General features: G+C 50.1%; 1 non-coding gene across 1 annotated transcript; it reads right to left on the minus strand.

The window, feature by feature from the left end:
- Positions 1 to 9,087: 9,087 nt before the first annotated feature.
- On the minus strand, positions 9,088 to 9,275 carry LOC149066039 (U2 spliceosomal RNA). The gene has a single exon (XR_016195537.1). It is a non-coding gene; the product is annotated as a U2 spliceosomal RNA (small nuclear RNA).
- Between the last annotated feature and the right edge of the window lie 2,694 nt (positions 9,276 to 11,969).

Raw genomic sequence — 11,969 nt, forward strand, 5'->3', positions numbered from 1 at the left:
ACGTTTCGCTGCGCTGGGGCTGAACTACTCGCAGGCGTGGACGGAGGGGATGACGGGTGGCTGTTCGTCGTTGCCTCGAGTCGAGATGATGCCCCTTGAGTGCCCGGGACCATAGTTGAGGCTGACGAGTTACTCGATGCTCCGGGAACTCGTTCGTCATCAAGGCTGGGGGGTGCGTTCCCAGGGGGAGACCGTGGTACGAGATCAGAGGACCCATCGGCGTTTCCGGTGCTCACGCTATGCCGAGACGACGGCCTTTGGGTTTCCGGCACCACAGTTCTCGTTCCTGGCGACGATGGCGGACTTGAGCTCAGCTGGCTTTCGGAGATTGGCAGTTCCCGCCTTGCCTGGAGCGCTCTCTTTGTCCTGCTGGCAAGTGGAAGGTTGCTCGACTGTGAGGGCGCTGGGGATGATGTAGCTTTTGATGTGCCAGCGATGATCAGGACTGGCACCTCCGGCGGAGGCTTCTTTTTCTTCCTTTTCCTCTTTCTCTTAGCCCGTACCGGTCTGTCCGTTTGCGTTGCGGCATCGCTGTGTGTCGTTGAGTCAGACGAGTTGGAGCACGCCGGGGCAACTCCGTGTGGGTCCGACACCTTTTCGGGTGGGACAGATACACTCAGTTGGGGGGCGATGCATTCTCTTCCACTGTTCTGGTCTCTGGGCATCTGCGTCGTCACCTCCAACATCGTTGCGGCAGCGAGCAGTGAGCCCTCCGGCACACAGGACAGAGATGAGTCGCCCGAGATGAAGAGGTCCCGCTCCAGTTCCGAGGAGGCTGGCGATAGTTCATGGGCAGAGTTGGGTGCCTGGTACGGAGCTGCCTCCAACACGGCATTTGAGGGTAACAGTTCCGGCAGGCGTTCTGATGACGTGTTTGCCGGTGAGACTACCAGCGTGGATTCTTCTGCGGAGTAGCGGAGGCTAAAGGAGCAACTGCTCGGCCCGTCTCGCGTACCACTCGCTCCTTCGCTTGTATCTGGGTTTGTGGTCCCGTTGGCACTAGCACACCAGACCACTCCACCATGATCGATGGTTAACCGACCCGGTGACCATGAGTCGCTGGACCTTTCACCATCAGCAAATTCATCCCCTTCTGCCACGAAATAACCACCAGATTGGGCTTCAGGCAATTCACAGTTCTGGATGTCAGGGGACCACGACGTGTTGCACGGTCCTTCACTTATCGCATTCACACTTTCGCTGCTGGTACCAACATCACCCTCCATGGAGAAGGCTTTGGGGCGGCTCGTGAGCATTCTCTCACTCTCGTTATCAGAATACCACAATGGGTTCCTGGGCTCGCCACTGGTGACGTCTTCTACCACGGGTGGGAATTCAGGCTCGAGCGTGGAAGTCTCACTAGTCGCGGTGACAGAATCCCCCTCCGGAGACTCGAAGAGAGCGAATGACGCCGGAAACAGCTTAGATGCTCTTGGTGTGCAGTCTGCGGTGGTTACTCGACGCGCCGATCCTGGAGTCTTCAGCATTTTCCCATTCCTCAGGTTCCTTGGCATTATCAGGTGTTAGATTGTTAGTACTATTAGTTGTTAGACTGTTAGTACCAAATCACAGAAATCTTACTTCGGATCGTTTGTTCACCGGATACAATGACTAGGCGTACCCTACGCATGACCCAGTCGACAGTCAACGCCCGTGATCAGGGCAGGGGGGATAGAGACGGGTCTTAAGGACCCCATGAGACCCATTGGCGGGGGCTGGAGAACTTTAAGAGACTCCGTTAGGAACGTGGAACCTTTAAGAGGAACTTTGCTACCAATGGGGAGGACCTTTAGGAGGTCCTCCTTAGCCCGGGGGGGATGAGCCCTTAAGGGACTCTTAAAGACCCGGGGGGGGGGAAGGTCCCACTAGTCCCCTTGGGAGCTCTACCTCTCGGTGGGCAGACCCCGCCAAGCCCTGGAGCTAGTGTCAAAAGTTCACCAACTCCACAATTTGGCGGACTCTGCCCGACGAGGGGAGCCCTGAAGTGTGAGACCTTGAGGAGGTCTCACGGTAACCAACCCGGAGGGAGGGGACCTTTAAGAGATCCCACATGAACCAAACCCACAGGGAAAGAGAAACTTTAGGAGGTCTCGCGAGAACCCAGGGAGAGTTGAGACCTTTAATAGGTCCCGCTAGACCAGGGGGTGGGACACTTTAAGAGGTCCCGAGAGAAAGAAGTTGAGGACCTTTAAGAGGCCTCGAGAAGGGGAGGGAGGGAGGGAAACATGAGTGGGCATCATGCATAGACCCGAATTCTTCAAGCGACCCCGAGAGGTCATCCTGACGAACCCGAGTTATGGATGTGGGGCAGCCCCGCGAGGGAAAGGTGTCAAGTCAGTCCGCCAGGCGTAGCCAAAGCTCCGAGGCTGACCCGAACACTGCCACACCACCGATTGGCTAACAGGCACTTCCGCTGACCTGACCGCACGCCCAAGGCCCAGCCATATAATGAGGCAGGGGTCCAAGGACGACGGCTAGGCTGAAATGCCTGAGATGTGACAGATGCGTTCCCGGGAAGTCGACGAAGAGGAGGAGGCGAGGAAGAAGAGAGCAGGGGTGGTCACGAGCCATCAACCGCCAACCAGGTCATGTTTCGGGCACGCCGTTGTCTTCGCTTAGCCGGACATCTTTCTCAGGCAGGAACCAGCTTCACTTCCAATGTTGGAGGACCCGCGGCAAAGCTTCGGAGGGGCGTGGCACATCCACTACACTTTGATCTTAGCCAAAAGCCCGAGAAGCGATAACGGGATAGATGCGAATTAAAATGTAATCACAATTAACTATAATTAATGTCCTGGCTGGGGTCTGTTTTAATAGCGTCGGAAGACTCGTTCGTATTTTGAAGACGAGACGACTCTTCGACCAGATGTTGCTTTCAGGATTGGATTGGATTGGATTTTAAATTTTCTGGCGCAAGGACCAATTTGATCAAACTGCGCCAAAACAAATTATAAAAATAAGAAAAATCATCCTTTTGTCATGTCAAAATACTAAAACTATGCATGATAAAAAGCAACGTAAAGCATAAAACAATGACATGAATTGTAAAAATCTGTAATTTATTATAAAAACCAATGGCTTTGATGAATTTAAAAATGCGGGATACATCGCTGTGGTCATTTAAAATGTCATGAAGTGAAAGATGACTTTGACCAAAAGCGGTCGTAAAATGATGACGATGATATGAACAAGTAAAAGCATGAGCAATGGTCAATGAACTTTGACAATGTGGGCACTGTGGCTGACTCTCTCGTAATAAAAGATATGATTGTGTGATACGACTGTGTCCTATGCGCAACCGGGCAAGCAGAACTTCCTCCTTTCGGCTAGTTCTGCAGCTCGAACGCCAATGGCCAAGTGTGGGCTTGATGGCATGTAATTTGTTATTAATTTGATTGTTCCAATGGTCCTGCCAGCGGTGATGCATCACTTCCCGCAGGATTGAGAAGTGGTCACTGGCAGGTACCAAAAGGTTATTGTCAATGTTAGTTGTTGTTCGAGCTGCGGTGTCTGCTTTTTCGTTGTCCGGTATTCCTACATGACCTGGTACCCAGTAAACTTTTACTGTGGTACCATGATGAATGAGGTAATGCAGTTCATGAAAAATGGCATGAATGAATGGATGAGTGTGGAAACTGACGGAACACAGTACTTGTAATGCGCTGAGAGAGTCACTATAAATGATGCATCGTCGGTGGCGTTTGCGTCGTATATGACGTAGAGCCTGAAGGATTGCGTACAGTTCTGCCGAATATATAGTGCATGTGTCTGGAAGTTTGAAAGATGTCTCCTCACAGCAAATGTAGGCACAACCGACATGGCCAGGGCTCTTGGAGCCGTCGGTATATATGGGGAAGTACCTGTTGTACCTGCCCCTGTGACTAAAGAATATCTGTCGATATATGACATCTGCTGTGGTGGCTCTAGGGTATAATGATAATGAAAGAGAGACATCTGGCAGAGACTGCTCCCATGGTGCCAGTTGCCAAGCAACTGGGGCCACACGACTGATGTCTAATTCTAGTTCTTCCACAAGTGCCCTCATACGAAGACCGTAAGATGGAACACATGAAGGGCGAGCAGCAAATAGTCTATGAAATGAGGGATTAAAAATGACACGATGAAGTGGATGATCTGGAAAAGACTTCATCTTGATAAAATATTTCAAGGAAAGTTGCTGGCGTCTTGATGTCAGTGATGGCTCGTTGCATTCGACATACAGGCTCTCCATTGGAGACGTCCGGAAAGCTCCAGAACAAATCCGTAGGGCGAGATGATGAACTGGATCGAGCACACTCAGATAACTCCGAGGTGCTGACCCGTATACAATGGAGCCGTAGTCAAGCTTTGATCTTATTAGAGCTTTATACAAGTGAATGAGTGACTTACGGTCTGCTCCCCATGATGTAGACGAGATGACCTTCAAGAGGTTCATCGTCTTCATGCAACGAGCTCTCAATTGTGCAATATGAGGTTTGAAAGTAAGTTTTTTATCGAATGTGATGCTGAGGACTTTTGTATTTTCTACTATTGGTATTTGACTATTGTTTAAAAACAATTGTGGGTCATCATGCAGGTCTCGACGTCGACAAAAGTGCATAGTGACAGTTTTGTCAGCGGAGAATGAGAAGCCGTTATTATGTGCCCACTTGCTGATCTTGTTGAGTGCGGTTTGCAATTGTCTCTCGGCTGACCTCATATTCACTGATTGGTAAGATATCAACAGATCATCCACGTAGAGTGCGCCAGTGACAGACAACGGGAGTTGGTTCAACACCCCGTTGAGTCTTAAAATAAAAAGTGTTACACTTAAAATGCTACCTTGAGGTACACCTTGTTCTTGAATTTGGGGAGCTGATAACGTGCTTCCGATCCGTACCTGAAATATGCGGCGAGCAAGAAAGTTCTTAATGAAAATGGGCAAGTTGCCCCGCAAGCCGCTATTATAGAGGTCGGAAAGAATTCCGTGCCTCCAAGTACGGTCGTAGGCCTTTTCTATGTCGAAAAATATGGCTAGCATATGCTCCCTCTTCACAAATGCTTGTCTTATTGATGTCTCAAGGCGCAACAAATTGCATGTTGTGGACCTGAACCATCTAAAGCCGCTTTGATGTTTCGATAAAATATTGTTAACCTCAAGGTAGTGCATAAGGCGATAGTTGACCATGCGTTCCATGAGCTTACATAGACAACTGGTCAAAGCAATAGGTCGGTAACTATTGGGTTGCTGAGGATTTTTGCCAGGCTTCGGGAATGCAAGAACAATGGCTGCTCGCCAGGTGTCAGGAAATGAATGACTGACCCAGATCCGATTAAATAATATGAGTAAATGTGAGAGTGATTCTGGTGAGAGATGCCGAATCATGGAATAATGAATGGCATCGGGCCCTACAGCTGAGTCAGGACTTCGCTGCAAGGCCGTCGTCAGTTCATGAAGGGTGAACAATGAATTGTACCCCTCCGGTGTAAAAGGCCGGAAGGTGTACGATGTACGTTCGGCTGATGATTTAATGGGATGAAACGATGGGGGATAGTTCGCATCGCTGGAAACAGCGGCGAAATGGGCGGCGATGGTGTCCGCAATATCCTTCACATCGCTGATGATAGTGCCATTGGTGTTTAAAATAGTGATCGGATGAGACTGATAATGACCATTGATTTTTCGGATCCGGTCCCAAATGATTTTGGATGAAGTAGATGAATTGATTCCCGTGGTAAACTTTTGCCAGGACTCGCGTTGAGCCTGGCGCCTGGTTCTTCTCGCTATCGCCTTTGCTTTTAGAAATGCCAACTTATTGTCATGGGTGGGGTACCGCCGGAACCTACTCCACGCTTTCTTTTGTGCTTTAATCGTAAGATTACATTCGTGGTTCCACCAAGGTTTAGGAAATTTAGGAAGTTTCGAGGAGACTTTGGGTATTGTTTCTTTGGCTGCTGAGATCATACAACTGGTCACAAGGTCGACACAGTGGTCGACGTCGGGTTGCGAAACCATATCCTCCGTGATTTCTGCCTTGACCGTGAAGTCTGCCCATCGGGCGGCCACAAGCTTCCACCGAGGAGGACCCTCAGGTATGCTATGGCTTCGATCAAGGCACTTAACCACTAGAGGAAAATGATTGCTCCCGTGGAGGTCCGGATCAACCGACCAGGACCAGTTGGGCAAGAGTGAGGGTGAACATAAGGATAGATCTATTGCAGTGAAACTATTGTTTGGGGCATGAAAATGAGTGAAACTGCCATCATTCATGATGGCGAGGTCCATGTCTTCTAACAGCCGTTCAACCATTTCGCCACGTGGGGTGTTGCTGTTAGAACCCCATATCAGGTTATGTGCATTGAAGTCTCCAAGAAGAAAAAATGGTGGAGGTAATTGATCAATCAGATCTTCTAGATCTCTCTGTAAGATGGTGTCATTTGGTGGCAAATAAACAGAACAGATGGTAACCCGTAGGCCTGTAGAGATTTCCATCGCGATGGCTTGCAGGTTCGTGCGCAGCGTTAAAACGCGCGACGACACGTGATGTGGAACCAGCAGAGCAACACCGCGGCAGGCTCTACTGCCGTCATCGTAATCAATACGGAACAGGGAATGTCGCCTGATGTTCCATGTCTCCGAGGGCTTCGTAAAAGTTTCCTGGAGTGCCACGCAAACAGGATGATAACGATTGATCAAATCCTTGAGATCTTCATAATTGGTTCTAAGACCACGAATGTTCCATTGAATTATGTTGGCCATAAATTTCAATTTCAAATAGAAGTAGACGGTTCAAGGTCCTTAAATTTATTCCGGTCAATCTTGAGGCGGGTAGTACCGGATTCTGTAGGATTGTCAAAATCCATGTCACCAATCGATGTGTCATCGATAAGTGACACATTTTTAATGGTGGGATGTGTCAAAGCTCTCTGTATGGCTTTTTTGGAATACCCCGTCTTGAAAGGTTTCTTTTTTGTTTTATTTCCAGAACTAATTTTCGGTTTGGTACCAGTAGATATTTTGAATGTGTTCGCTGTTGCTTTTCCCGCTTCTTCTTCGGAGGTAGTGGACTCCCTCCGGAATCCAGCGGAGCAACAGCAGCCACAACTATTGCATGGTTGATTGGATGAAGTTTGAGTGGATGTGTTAGCAATTGGTTCGGTCTGAGTTGTAATAGAAACTTTTGTTACACTGTTAATCTTGTTAGTAGTCGGTGATTGTGAAGTCGTATTGGCGTATGATTTACCAACTATTGGAGCTTGGTTAGATGTTATGCGACGACGTGCTTCGATATACGAGATGTTATTAAGGACCTTGATCTTCTGGATCTCTTTTTCTTCATTCCATTTCGGACACTTTCTGTCAAATGCGGGGTGAATGCCACCGCAATTGACGCACTTGAATGATGTTGAAGTGCAGTTGTCCGAAATGTGGTCCTTCTCACCGCATTTCGCGCAGGTGGGTTGACTTCGGCACGCCGTTCGTGAGTGACCGAATTTCTGGCAGTTGAAACATCTTACGGGGTTAGGTATGTATGGGCGGATTTTGAGGCTATAATAGCCTATCTTAATATCTTTCGGCAATGTCGGTGATGAGAATGTCAGGATTATGTTACGTGATGGAGCTGGATTGCCATCTTTGCGACTCAAAATATGTTTGGCAGATGTTACGCCTTGAGACGCCAGCTCTTGTGTTAGTTCTTTTTCATCCATGTTAATTAAGTTATTATCTGAAATGACACCACGTGAATAATTCAACGTGGGATGAATTTTTACTGTTATGGGAATATTCCCAAGAGATGTGAGCTTTTGAATAAGTTCGGATTGTTTCGGTGTGTTAGTTTCAATTAGAAGGTCTCCTGAACGAAGAGCCTTCACTGATTTTAATGTGCCTATTGCGCCGTAGAGAGCTTTGTCTATTAAGAATGGTGATGCTTTGGCCAGAGGTTTATCGGTGTCAGTAGAATGCAAGAAGAAAAATGAAACAGTAGGAGCAGGTTCAGTGACAATTGTTTCGCTCATAGCTATACGTTGACGTTTTGGTGCATTTGTATTTTTCCCCATTTTGGAGATAGTTTGTTCGGCCCCTACCGACCATGCCCACCATGGAGCCCTACGAGGGGACGCGCACACGTAACTGATGAAGGTTAGTGGCAACGCCAGGTTAGGTAGGAACTATACACCACCGAAACAGGCGAGCAGACGCGTTCCAGATCCAAGAGCGACGTGAAGCAGCACCAAGAAACCTCACGAAGTCCGGCAGGCCCGGTCCCTCTACCTGCCCAGTAGTGTAACCCCTTCAGCCACCGAGGCGACCAGCCGATTGACCCAGACGGGGCTAATCCAGGCCTCCCGTTTCGGCTGAATCCGAGGCCAAAGCTAGCGCATCAGGCTAACCAGGATCCCCATCTCCAGCCTTACGGGTCTCCACGCACGGCAAACACGCAGGTAGACAGCGTCCCGGATGGAGCATACGCTAGAAGCAATGCCCCATCCGGGAGGACCCCTTCCGCCTGAGCGCGGCCCACAATGAGGGGTTGGACACATAAGACAAACATGTACAGGACAAAACGAGACGCAAGACATGTACTGCAAGATGTGTAGAAATAAACGTGTAATTTGGGCTATTGAAGGTGAAGTATATGAGCACAAAAAGCGATGACAATGACGTGTGATAGATTTGGCGTTACCCAGGGTGCACCACGAGGAGGCCTATCACATTACACCTCCGCTTTCAGGTGCGACGTTCCTGGGCTCCCGGGGCGCCGTTTCGTTCGGGTTGCACGTTCTACCGCTAGATGTCGACGCGAGACCAATATCTACTTGCATTCTCGATGGAGAAGGGGGGGGGGCACCCAGGAACAGGATAAACGTCGAGGGGACCCGCGGCAGCATTTCGGAAGCGCACAGCACAACGAGGAAACGACCGGCGTGGACCCGTCCTCACAAGGACGTGCCATCCACGTCGTCTCCTTAATAAAAAACTAAGTCCCAGGGGTCGTGTGCCGGGCCTTAATTTCCCGTCGACCGCTTTCAAATTTGTCGTTTTCGCCCCGACAAAGAGTGATTATTGCGAAATTATGAATAAAACACAGAGTCTACTTGATTTCATGAGGATGGGCCCAACTCGAAGGTAGTGCAATATCGAGAGGACCCGCGGCAGAGGTTCAGCAAGCTGAAAGCACTCCGCCCTGTTCCAAAAATAAGTTTAATATCTTGTCCCCATGTAGGAGACGTACCAGATATTAAGCTGATAAGAACAGATTATAAAAAGCTTTTATTCATGTTTGAAAATTTGTATTCACATTGCCCGATATGGGTCTCAGTTCTTCCTTTACAAGGGAATAGTATGCTTGACATTATTTGGATTAGATATGTGCGGATAAACAGGTTAGATGCGGGATACATTAATGGTGCTAGTTCGCAGCAGCGGGTTACAGCTCATTAGTGCGGACAGTTAGGTATGTACATATCGGATACACACATTTGCGGGATACATAGAGCATAGATATATTCGGGGGTATGATGCGAGACATTGGTTATATACATATATACACATATTTCACGGATGCGGTACAGTACAATGGATATATGCGGAACATAGAAAATACAAGAGATACAGGTGCGAACTGAATACGGACATGGGTGCGCTATTACATTATTTCCTCAGAACACGATATATATACAATTGGGTGCCAGACACTTGTGGGGGTATTTACATATCATGGGGCAGCATTTGCACGTGCGCTGTGTCCGACCAGTCTTCGCGCATGGTCGCTCGTGTGATCGGGCGCGGACGTTGCGGGTGTCAAGGTCCTCCCGGATGACTGCCGTACTCCGGATATAAATTCCACATAGATATCGCGTGATGCAGCAATCGTATCGCTGACGATCAACTTGCTCATGCGTCCTGCATATCTTCGGGAGCACAGCCGGGACACGATCCTATCGTTAAGTGGATCCCAGGAACCTAGGGCTCCCACCACAATGGCACCAAAGCGGACGTCCGGATAGCGCTGTTTCAGGAGGTTGAGTAGCGGTCGATATTTCTCTTCCTTGGCACGTCTCGCTGTTGCAAAGGCCTCAGGGCCATTTTCGAATGGCACCGTCACGTCGATGACCAGGATGGAGCCGTCTTTTTTGAGAATCAGGTCGGGACGTAGAGTTGAACCCATCACTGGCCGGTTCTCGGCAAAGACTTCCCACCTTCCGCTGGCTGCCTTCTTTACCCTTTCCACGATGTTGTTGTGGCGCGCTGTGTATAGAGGGCTATACATCATGCAATGATCCAGCACGTGTGGGAGGGTTTCGTTTGGATAGTTGCACTTGCGGCAACGTTTGGCAGCTGGGTCATTCTCGTGTCGATAGCCGTTCAGCGGTACGAGACCCAACCTCGCACGGTGGATGAACCTCCAATCAGCGAAGCGAGTGAAGTTCCCCTCCCTGTGGAAGTGGGTCGATGCCTTTGAGCGTGAGAAGGTGCTGGATGTCTTCCCTTGGTGAGCCATTGCTGCCAAGTCCGCAGAGTGTTGCTTTCTGACAGCGCCTCTCAGGGTTCTGAAGACCATTCTCCTGTCGGAGATGGTGGTCTCTCCGCACTTGACAGCCACCTGATGGTCATCGGTGAGTTCCCACACCAGCTTGAGATGCTCGGAGGCCATCCGTGCCCTGGACCATACCGAAGATGACGGGTGTGAGGTATGCTTCGCTGCCGACCTTGACAGGTAAGCATTCAAGTCCGCTGTCGATGGGTTTGGCTTCCTGATGCACCTCGCCACGAATTCTGTCAGGTCTTCCCACGCCGTGGCCTGTACCACTGTGTCCTTTGATGTTAGAAGCTTCATGGCCGCATCGACGTGGCTGATGTCAGCGTCCACTGCCGCTTCGGGGACACCAAAGAGCCCGTCCCTCGTATCGCCATGAAGGTACGTGTTGGAGGCACGCTTTGGGACGTTGAGGGTGGCTTTGATCAGTGGTCTCAGCGCATTGTCGATCCGGCGCCATTCCCCTTTCTTCCTCTGGGCCGTACGTAGAGAGTACTGCAAAGAGGGGTAGAAGAAGCTCTTGAGGGCATCCAGGCGTTGCCACGGTGCAAGGCTTGATGATAGCAGGTCCGTCCCGTACTGGATGCATTGCTCCAGCGAAGCGTCATCTGGGAGAAGCCGAAAGCCCACCGGCTTCCCAAGGAACCTCTTGTGACAGCCGTCCGTCACCACGGGAATGGGAGTGCCATCTACCTCGAAGGTAGTGCTTCTACAGCCAGCCGGTGAGTGCGAGAGGTGCATCGAGTAGCACTTCCGGGGGTTCATCTTCAAACCGAGGCTGGCAGACACCTCGCTCGCAGTGTTGATTTTTGTTTGAAGTGACACCGGGCTCTCGGCGAGGATCATCAGGTCGTCCGCGTACGCCAAGATGTCGTGGCAGTCCTCACTTTGCTGGACGGCTCGCAGGACAGGGTCTACGCATATGTTAAACAGGAGCCCGCTCAGTGGGCACCCCTGTCGGACACCTTGGGTTACAGCCAGCTCCTCCGAGGATCCATCTTCTGTGTGGTACGTAGTGGTGGCCCCGTTGTAGAGGTCCTGGACGACCTGTAGGAACTTAGGACCCGCGCCAGCCCGCATGAGGGTGTGCGCTATAACCTCATGAGGGATTGACCCGAATGCATTGGAGTAATCCAGCGACATCAGGCATATATACTTGGAACTCCTCCTCGCTTTCTGGATGCGCTGTTCCAGCATGTAGTTATTTTCAAATGTCCCGTCGTACTGGAGGAAGCCTTTTTGAGCGGGTGACAGGATTCCGTGGTCGCTCAACCATGAGGTCAGGCGCTTGGAGAGGCAGCCAGCGTACAATTTGTAGATGGTCGGGGTTAGTGCAATCGGTCTCCAGTTACTGACCTGTGCTGGGTCCCCCCCCTTTTGGCACGAGTATTGTTCTTGAGCACTTCCAGTCATCCGGGATTCTGCAGCACTTGAGGCACCCATTGAAGA

The sequence above is a fragment of the Pholcus phalangioides genome, unplaced genomic scaffold (genome assembly GCF_987345545.1).
Source record: "Pholcus phalangioides strain wild (caught in Gottingen) unplaced genomic scaffold, Ppha-v1.0 ptg000036l_1, whole genome shotgun sequence".
NCBI classification, from domain to species: domain Eukaryota; kingdom Metazoa; phylum Arthropoda; class Arachnida; order Araneae; family Pholcidae; genus Pholcus; species Pholcus phalangioides.